Below are 9,436 nucleotides of genomic sequence, written 5' to 3'. Positions count from 1 at the left end.
GCGAAAACGCGAAAAACGAACGTTGAAAGCGCACAATGCTAACATTCGTCTGCAAACAGTGTCTAGCACGTCTCCGGTCCTCCAGACAGCGCCCAACACATCTCCGCCCCCCCCCCCCCCCTCGACGATGCCCGCACAGCTCCGGTCCCCAGACAGTGCCCAGCACAGCTCTACCTCCCCCCCCCCGAAGACAGCGCCCAGCACAGCTCCGCCCCCCCCCCCCAGACAGCACCCAGTACAGCTCCGCCCCCCCCCCCCCAGACAGCGCCAGCACGCTCCGGTCACCAGCACGCTGACCAGCGGCCGATATTGCCCTGACCAGTGGGGCGCTGGAGGCGAGGGAGGGAGGGGTGAGGGTCGACGCCGGCCAGCCGGGGGCGGCGCGCGGCGCGGCGGCGCGGCTAGCTCGGACCGGCAGCGCTCGGCGCGCCTTACTCGACGGCGGCGACGCACCACGACAGGGAGCGCCCGCTCACCGGACAGCTCACCGGACAGCTCACTGGACAGCGGCAGGTGAGCGGCGCTCCGAATTGCCATCCAGGTAGCCGAGGAATGATGGAGGAGCTGCTGCTGACTGGCGGCTTATCGGGCCGTTTCGGAAAGCTCTACATTAGTGTACGCGTTTGTTGTGGCTTATGCGGATACCGTAACGTTTTATTACTACCAGTGCAGTCGGTCAGTGCACTGTCTGTTCCATCGTTTTACCAACTTGTTATTTTGCATTTTCTCGTCATCAAAGTTGTTATCAAGTGCCTGTGACAGAATCGGTATCAGGCTCTATTCAGATCCCAATGCGTTTCTGGCGATGGTTTGGGAAAATGTTGAGCGAGCCGCTACTGGAGCGTTTCGAGTGATTACACTCGAAACATTCGAGGAAATTAAGGCAGTCTTTCATTGGGGAACAAGTTTAGAGTCAAGTTCATTTCACTGACGAATCATTCCAGCAAGTGGCTTATTGCTTTGATTCGGTATAAGTACAATGGTAACGTAGGTAGAATAAGTACAATGATAGTATAGTTAATAAAAGTATAGCATACAAGAAGAAAAGCTTTAAACTGACAAAACGTATCAATATTCGCACATACGCAGCGTTGCTCCATTTAGGGGATTGGAAACTGAACGCACCAGAATGCATTACCGAAATTGCGATATTGTCAAAGCTATCGGTTTGAGCATTGCAACAATAAATCTTCCACCAAGACTGTCTGACTTTGTTGTTAACTTAACCAAAACTTCAACACTACGATCAACTTGTTCCCCTGGCTTTCCTGGTCGCTGACACGGGCACTGGTCGGTCCATGCTCTGCGTCTGGAAGCCTGCCTTGTACCGCTGACGGGCTGCTTTCAGGTGCGGCGTGGAATTAGGCCATTTACAGAAGTCAGTTTTGTGCCCCAGCTCGGTGCTGCCGCTCAGCGACCTCCGAGGTGAATTGCCATTTGATTCTGATGTTCAGTTGGTTGAGCAGCAGCGGTAAAGCACCCGCCAAAGTTGCAGCTGTGGTTAAAGACACGTCAGGTCAAATCTTCGAATCCGCGCTAATTATCAGCACTTGACCCGTCTTAATGCATAGCTCTCATCACCGTGCACCACGGTGTTAAGTGTGAGCACTCTTGTATCACATTGATGCTGATACGGAAAGATGAGAAAGGACTATTCTCACCTGGCTTGACCAAACCTAACAGGTCATCTGTACTCTAAAGATTGTCTAAGTAAAAGATGAAGCCTAGTACATGGTTGTCGCTCCTTGCAAACTTTTGCTGGGGCTTATAGTGTGTGAAATTGACAAGGGATCGTACCCTTATTTGCGTTACACTGTCACAAAACTGGACAAAATAACGAAGGTGTAGCCTACACAGACGAGTCAAACCCGCCTGGCACAGATGCTGCACAATCTTACTACTTGCTTTAGACACATTCGTCCTCGCTGTGCACTGACGTAAAGTCACCACCCCTGTTAGACCCCTGAGAGATATTTTCACAGCGGATACCCAGCGTGACTCTCGGAAACGTCGGCCCGGTTTGCTAAGACCCCTTGCTTCCGGCGATAGTCTGACCGCAGCCGAGCCTGTTGCCACATTCTGAGTCTGCGTCACATTTCCAGGCATGCGGTCCACGCCGCAGCTGGTCACCCTGCTGACAATCTGCTGCTCGTCCGCCCTGTCGGCGCTGGTGCCGCACGTGGTAAGCACCGCGACCGGCCCTCCCGCCACCGGCTCTGCACTGTCCGCAGAATGCATAGCAGCTCAGTGTGTAGGAGGACGCAGAAGTGTTGTTCTTTGTAGGCTACGTCACAGCGCCAGTGGTCTTCTCGGTTAGATGGGTAGTTCAGCCGCACACTACAGACATAATACGTGACACGGCAGCGGGTTGATGGGTGTAGTGTTTTGTGTCCGGTCTTGTGAGTTAAATGGTGTAGAAGTGAAGCAGTGAGACACAAATTTGGAGACAGAGCGGGTGCCTGCTTTTGCTGAATGTGGCATGTTTGCCTGTATAGAACATGCTGGATGCTCAATATCGAAAGACCTGTGAAAATTCCAGGCCGTGGACAGGGTGACAATGCGGTGACGGAATAAAACGCTTCAAATAGGCATGATGAACGTAAACTTACAGGCCTTGGTCGCTCAATCAGCTGCTTTGGGTCGAAAACCGTGAACGGGTAGGCGGCCTAATCATTTCCGACATACAGCTGCTAGCATGTTTCACATGATGTCTTGGGATTACACATGCCGGCGCACACTGCAGTTTTAAACGTTTCTCTACAGAGCCATGATTTGTCTCTCCGAAATACCCTCGGTGCAGCCGGCGCTGAACTTTACTGTGAAGTCACCCGCGCCATCTGACTCCTCTGACGACCTGATTCAATCGTGTCGGTTGACTGCGCCGTGCCAGCAAGACGATACTGAACCATGAATGGCAGCTTTGCAGTTCGCTGACCTGGAGGAATTCAACTGTTCTCAGGAGGAAAATAGAAATCCAGATATAAAATCTGCCTTTCAATCAACAATAGCAGCGGTAACTGCCATTCTTTTCAGGATTATTGATCCGAAATGAAAATAGAAGAGCTAACCCATATTTCCATCTAGAAATGTTTTTCAGAGTCTGCAGCCATTTCAAACCAGTCCCGTGAATTGTGTTGAAAAGAAAGCAAGTCTGTTCGTTGTTTTGAGTTCTATATTTTGCCTCCCCACTCGGTCGGATGGTGTCCGTATCCGTACCAGTATCCACTCTAAACAAAACACATGACACATGTCTTGGACTGTTGAGGGTTCAAATCAGTGCTCATCTCCTTTCGGTTCCAAAAATAAGTTACTTGCAGCAGTGCATTCAATGGGAAGAGGAGACAAGACCGAGTGTCCATCCCTCCCTTTATCAAAATTTATACTGGTCCAATGTGCGTGTGTTTGAATGTTGACAGTTGTAAAGATAAGGTGCATACATGACAAATTATGTGGCAAAATTTTGTAATGAAATAATAATTTGATTGGCAAAAATCAAACAACTATACAATATATATATATATATATATATATATATATAAATTATGTAAAATTAAAACTGATTAATTATATGTGATGTCATGCGCCAGGCAAAAAACGGGAGAAAAACAGTGAGAGTGCTGAGCTTTTTGTTGTCAAATATATAATTGCCCCCCCCCACATTGCGAGGTCCTACATGCATTCCTATTCATGCGCCCCTAAAAGTGAGTGATTACAATAGCCTATGAATGGTGCTAGTCGGGGGCATCACTTTATGTGCTTTCAGGAGGGCATGAGCCTACCAATGCTGCCTTGAGACTGCCACCCAATGCTCTTCTAAGCTTTTTCTGAGCTCTCGGAGAGAAGAGGGAATACTGGCCAAATAAATACAAAACAATTACCTCAACTGTTGGCATTCTAGGTATGAATCCTGTATGTGCTCAATGTTATTGTCCCGCTTACTCCTTTGTATGTTAAGTCAGTCTGCAAATTTTGTTCAAGTTTTGTTTAAAATGATAGCGCCCGGATAAGGATAAGAAACAACCATGTGTAATATGTGGCAGCTTTCAAAAGCAGAGTGGCTCTGATATAAGTTAAAGGATGTTTTTTCCCAACAGTGGCAAGTGTGTTTGTCACATAATTGTTGTTGTGGTAGTCAAGAATACGCTCAGCGACAGCGGTAATCACCAGTGATCCCTTACTATGGTTTACTAAGACGTTTTTCCATGAATTTTACCCCATTGTAAGCTTTTCACAAACAGGCAGCTCTCATCAACTTGAAATGGGAAGCTATTTCTCCGCAGCAAAACAATTTGTAATCTGTCAAAACATTAAGGCTCTGCATGTTTCACATCGAGGAAGCAATTTCAAGTGGCCGAGTTCCTGGAAAGAATCAGCTTTGGCAGGTGGGTGAGTCAACCTTTCTGCCAGGCCCCCCCCCCCCCCGCCTTCCCAACTGATTTTAGGGAAGTGAACGCCCTAGTGCTAGTGACTTCCTTCATTTAAGCAATGTATAACTATTTACCAGGCAGTGTGTAGCATACTTGAATAAAATTAGGTGCCTTTGGACTCATACGTTCAGTGAATCTTCAATGGCTACACTTCTATTTGACGTCAACGATTGAGCGTCAGGCATAGAGTTCAGGTTGAATGTAGTTTTGAGAGCACGTTCAGAGCTCGTAATGAGGCACCGCCTTTCATCTTTCCTCTGTGATACTCAAGTTTCATAGCAATCAAGCAGCAAAGACTGAAACACTTTTCTTAATGGACTTCGATTCCCCGTTGACTTTTTCAGCATGGCCAGAACCACTTATAAGTCATATTCAAAGCTCGATTTAAGCTTGATAGCCCTTTTGAAATCGTTTGTTTTGCCATGGAATGATGTTTTCCTTGCAACTAATACAATTAGTAAACCGCATAGCTTTAAAGCCATTCAACTTGAGCTTGTGCTAACTCGTGCACCCCGACGCGAAAGACTTGTAGAGTTCTCTAGAACTTCAGGAATCACGAGCAAGAGCTAGAGGCATAGTTCAGTGCATGGCCTAATTGAACGCGCCGGGTAAGCAGAGTTCTTTCACCTTCGTTTTCTCTGTGCTGAGACACCATAGACCGAGATTCCTTTCGCGGTTAGCCCTTTGTAGAACAAGATGGGCGATCTCCTGGGTTGTCTCTCAACTCAGCTCACAAGTGGTCTTGCAGTGTTCTCACCGCAACATTATGGACCTTACTGGCCTTGCGAGGCTACGCGACTGTGCCCTATGGCAGAAACAGCTGCTGGAAGCCCCTCCCTTGGCCCACTTAAGCTTAGGCTGGGAGCGGAGAGAGAAATGACTTGAAAGACAGAAGGAACGCAACGAACAACACAATATTGCAGAACTCTCACCCAAACACATATGGGTTGTGACAGACAGATATGTTTTGAACAGAGATACTGACGGATAGCATCAGCCGAGCATCATATTAGGCGGGGTTTGGACACCTACCACTATCGTGATCTCCACCAATGCGACAATCCCCCACTCCTCGCTTCGGATTTCCAACAAAGTGACTAGGTTTATGATGGAGGGGCTTGACTCAGCCTTAAAGGAGAGGCACGCCCACACGCTAACGGAAGTGGAAAGTAAATGGAGCGGACGTGAATGCTTACCGGATTGTGAAATGTTGGCGTTTGATATTATTGCTGCTATTCACTTACGGAAACATTATCGGTGAAAAACATTCACGACCGAAAATTCAAAACGGTCCCTACTCGGTGGCAAGCCCGGTGGCAAGTCCAAGGGCCATGCTTGGCATGCTCACCCTAAAGAGCAAACAGAAAAGGCAAACTTGAAGCCCAAAAAACTGATTGGTTGTAAGGAGAGGCCAAAAATCGTCCTCTGCCACGTGCTCCCATCGACCAATGAATCGTAAGTTACGAACAAAAACCCGTTTTACCTACTAGCATAAACGACATGTAGCACCTTGTCAAAATAAAGGAATTCGTTTTTACCATCTGCAGCAATCTTGATTGATACCGTGCCCCGCCCTTGTAACACTTACACACACACAGGCGGTGCGTGGTTGATAGTGCGTGGGTAGGCAGCGCGCGAATGTGCTCTTTTGAGAATATAGTCCCTACACCAAAATGACATTTAACCTTCATTCAAGTGACTGACGCGTTCTTGGACGTGGAGAGCAGTCTTTCAAAGACGTGGAGATTAGATTTATCTAGCCCCAAAGACGCACAACGGAAGAGCCGGGTCATACTTAGCTTAAACTCAAAGCCACTTTCTAGAGACATGCAAATTAGAGCAAACATTTTTTCAGAGGGATAAGGAAATCAACATTTCAAAAGAGATGTCATTTTTCAGGCCGTGACAGACATAGTTTGCCCCAGCGTTGGCTACGTAGTGGGGAAAGGCAGACGAGTGAGCGAGTCACGCTTAGCTGGCCACCACCGGTATACATTAGCACCTGGGAACCTTGCGTTCGTACGTAAGAAGGAACTGTGCATAGCTTGGGCCATGTGCGCTTTCGGCTGGAATCAAGCTTCCATAGAATCGATGTTAAAGGTGACTTTGAAAAAGCATTAAAGCGTATAGAGCATCTGCGGAAGTAATGCACATGACAGGCAATAAGAAAATGCCGCAAGTTCTACGCATATCGTACCCCGTGTGGGCTTAACTGCCTTGAAATCCCAATGCGCCGTCTTCCAGTTCCAGAAAGCATAATTTCTTGACGCTTTTTTCGCCACGTCGTCGGTGCTAAAACAAACCAAGTAGGGCTCGCATCAGCGAATGGTTAGCTTTGAAGAGCTTTTCGGGTCGCCTCAATGTTACGGACACCAACGCTGGAGCTGCCCAACTGGCTCGCGGCACGGGTCCTGACGCTTATTCTGAACGCGAGACCCTTGAACCACTAAGCATGTATTTCGTGCGGCAGACATGTCTGCACCCAAGACGAGTAGGCTACTCCAGATTATATACAGGCACAGATTCTGGGATATGTATTCGTGTAAAATTCGCGGAGGCTGTTATCCCGCGGATTCGACGAAACGTGGCACTATAGCTTTGATTTCTCCCCTATGGCATTAACCAAAGTGACTCTTTTCGGGGCGCACGTTGGCTTTGGAATGAGAATATCACATAATCCATGTGACGCACTGGTTCAAACTTCAAATGTCCGTCAACCAACCAACTTCTCAGTAAACAGGCCCTTCTAGCCGAGCCAACCACGTCCGTTAACGTTCTTTTAACCGCACCAGTAGAGGTGCACAAGGTGGTTGTTTATGACGACAGTGGTCGCACGTACGGGAGGATGTTGCAGTGTTGATGTAAAGCGTTGATGGCGTAATCTGGACTGAAAATCAAACTTGATTTTTATAATTATGGCTTCACGGTGCTTGCATTGGCACCACCCAGTGTTATTATTAGACGCAACTAGTCCTGAGGTTTCACTAGGTTACGTTTTGAAATATGGCCCAAAGGTGGGACAGTCCAAGGAAAGAGCGAAAGATGGGAAGGAAGGGCGCCTAAATTTTCAGGTGCTAATGCAGACTACGCCCTTACCCTCTCCCCATCTCGTTGGTGTGCTGCCGATCTCTTACGGCAGCATCCCTCCCCACTCCCTTGCAGTAGGGCCCTAGAGCCGGTCATGGCGGCCCCTACCTGCCTTTGAGGCGGCCGTTCCGCCCGGGGCCCCGCGTCCAGCGGCGGTGACGTTGGCCTCCGCTGGGGATGGCGCCATCGGGGCGGCGGGCGTCTCTCCATGCGGCCCTCTACAGCAGTCCGTCTGTCCCAGCCCCCTTGGTACTTCCTGAGTCGTCAGGGTTGTTGGGAGGCGAGCTGAGAAAGAGCGGATAGAAACAACGAAGTAAGAGGAAGAAAGAGGGAGGCAGAGATTGAGTGAGAGATAGAGGGAGGTGTGTGTGTGTGTGTGTGTGTTGTGTGTGGTGTGTGTGGTGTGTGTGTGTGTGTGTGTGTGTGTGTGTGTGTGTGTGGTGTGTGTGTGTGTGTGTGGTGTGGTGTGTGTGTGTGTGTGTGTGTGTGTGTGTGTGTGTGTGTGTGTGTGTGTGTGTGTGTGTGTGTGTGTGTGTTAGAGAAGAGAGAGAGAGAGAGAAGAGAGAGAGGAGAGAGAGAGAGAGAGAGAGAGAGAGAGAGAGGGAGAGAGAGAGAGAGAGAGAGAGACAGACAGACAGACAGACAGACAGAAGAGACAGACAGACAGACAGACAGACAGACAGACAGACAGACAGACAGACAGACAGACAGACAGACAGACAGACAGACAGACAGACAGACAGACAGAGAAGGGAGAGAGAGGGAGAGATATAAGAAGAGGAGAGGGAAAAGATGTAGAGAGATGTGGGGTGTGGCATACACATAGAGGTAGCAAGTTGGCATCGCTTGCTCTCCGTGATACTGCACCTGGACCCAATTCGCCCGGTTAATGCTAACAGATGACGCCCCCGGCCCTGTCTGTTCGCGAATGCTGCAGACCTCGTCTGTTCAAAACGTACAACTCAGCGGCCTCGTTACACACCAATTGATCGGCACTGAAGACAGTCATCGACTGAATCCAATCATTTTTTAATACAATTTTTCAATTGGGCGAGTCAGTGTTTCAAAATGTCCCGAACAGTTTGCAGTGGGTGATTTGTTGGCTCCTCGTTCCGACCACCGTGGCATACACCTTTAACTATTTGTCCACCAAGGCAAGCACCAATAATTTGTTCATTACGACAGAGTCATTGCGAGTGTTGCGTGATGTGCACTGCCTGATTAGATGGCTCGCGTGACATGCGGCGTTAATAGAATACAAGCTATGGCATTGATCATTTCATATAACTGCAAAAAAATCGGATCACTTAAAATCAAATGAAAGTGATATGAAATAAACAGTTGCTTTAGCATACACTCTCACGTACTCGTTCTGGTTCGAATGAGATGTATAAGGCTACGAAATTTACGTGCAATTGTAAACAGCACTTTTGTATTTTCACTGTTCCGCTTGCAAGTAAAATTACTGCACCGTGAAACTAGCATTTGGAAACATGGCTGCCTCACAGCTGCAGAATCCACCACTCTATTCTAAATCTGACCTCGATGTTTGTACATGTCACGGTATGTATTGACCTTACGCTCTCTGCGACGGACCTACTGTTGAAATGACTTGTGTTTCATTGTAGACAAATCAGGAAGAGAAGGTGGTTCTGGAGGACGACGATTCCATCCTGTCGCCGCTGAAGCCGTTTCACGTCATTCATGGTAAGCAATATAGCACAAGACCGGGTAAGGGCCTGCTGGACAGCCGGACGGCCGATCGGCGCGTGACAGGCATGGGTCCGGGCAAATGACAGCTGTATACACACGATAGGCAAACTTCCGTCGCGTCGAAGCTGTGTGATCACGACAGCGCAATGTGATCGGTTCGGTTTGAAAACATCAAAAGGTACGATGTGAGTAGATACGTAGCGCCTTTG

At 48.4% G+C, this 9,436-nt stretch overlaps 1 long non-coding RNA gene across 1 annotated transcript; it reads left to right on the top strand.

Moving 5' to 3' along the window:
• The first annotated feature begins 471 nt into the window (after positions 1–471).
• LOC119101689 (uncharacterized) lies at positions 472–9,221 on the top strand. Its single transcript, XR_005094598.1, has 3 exons — positions 472–513; positions 2,103–2,182; positions 9,143–9,221. It is a non-coding gene; the product is annotated as an uncharacterized LOC119101689 (long non-coding RNA).
• Positions 9,222–9,436: the final 215 nt, after the last annotated feature.

Source organism: Pollicipes pollicipes, unplaced genomic scaffold (genome assembly GCF_011947565.3).
Source record: "Pollicipes pollicipes isolate AB1234 unplaced genomic scaffold, Ppol_2.1 Scaffold_4881;HRSCAF=5763_pilon_pilon_pilon, whole genome shotgun sequence".
Classification (NCBI taxonomy): Eukaryota; Metazoa; Arthropoda; class Thecostraca; order Pollicipedomorpha; family Pollicipedidae; genus Pollicipes; species Pollicipes pollicipes.
This window is presented reverse-complemented; position numbering and strand designations above follow the sequence as displayed.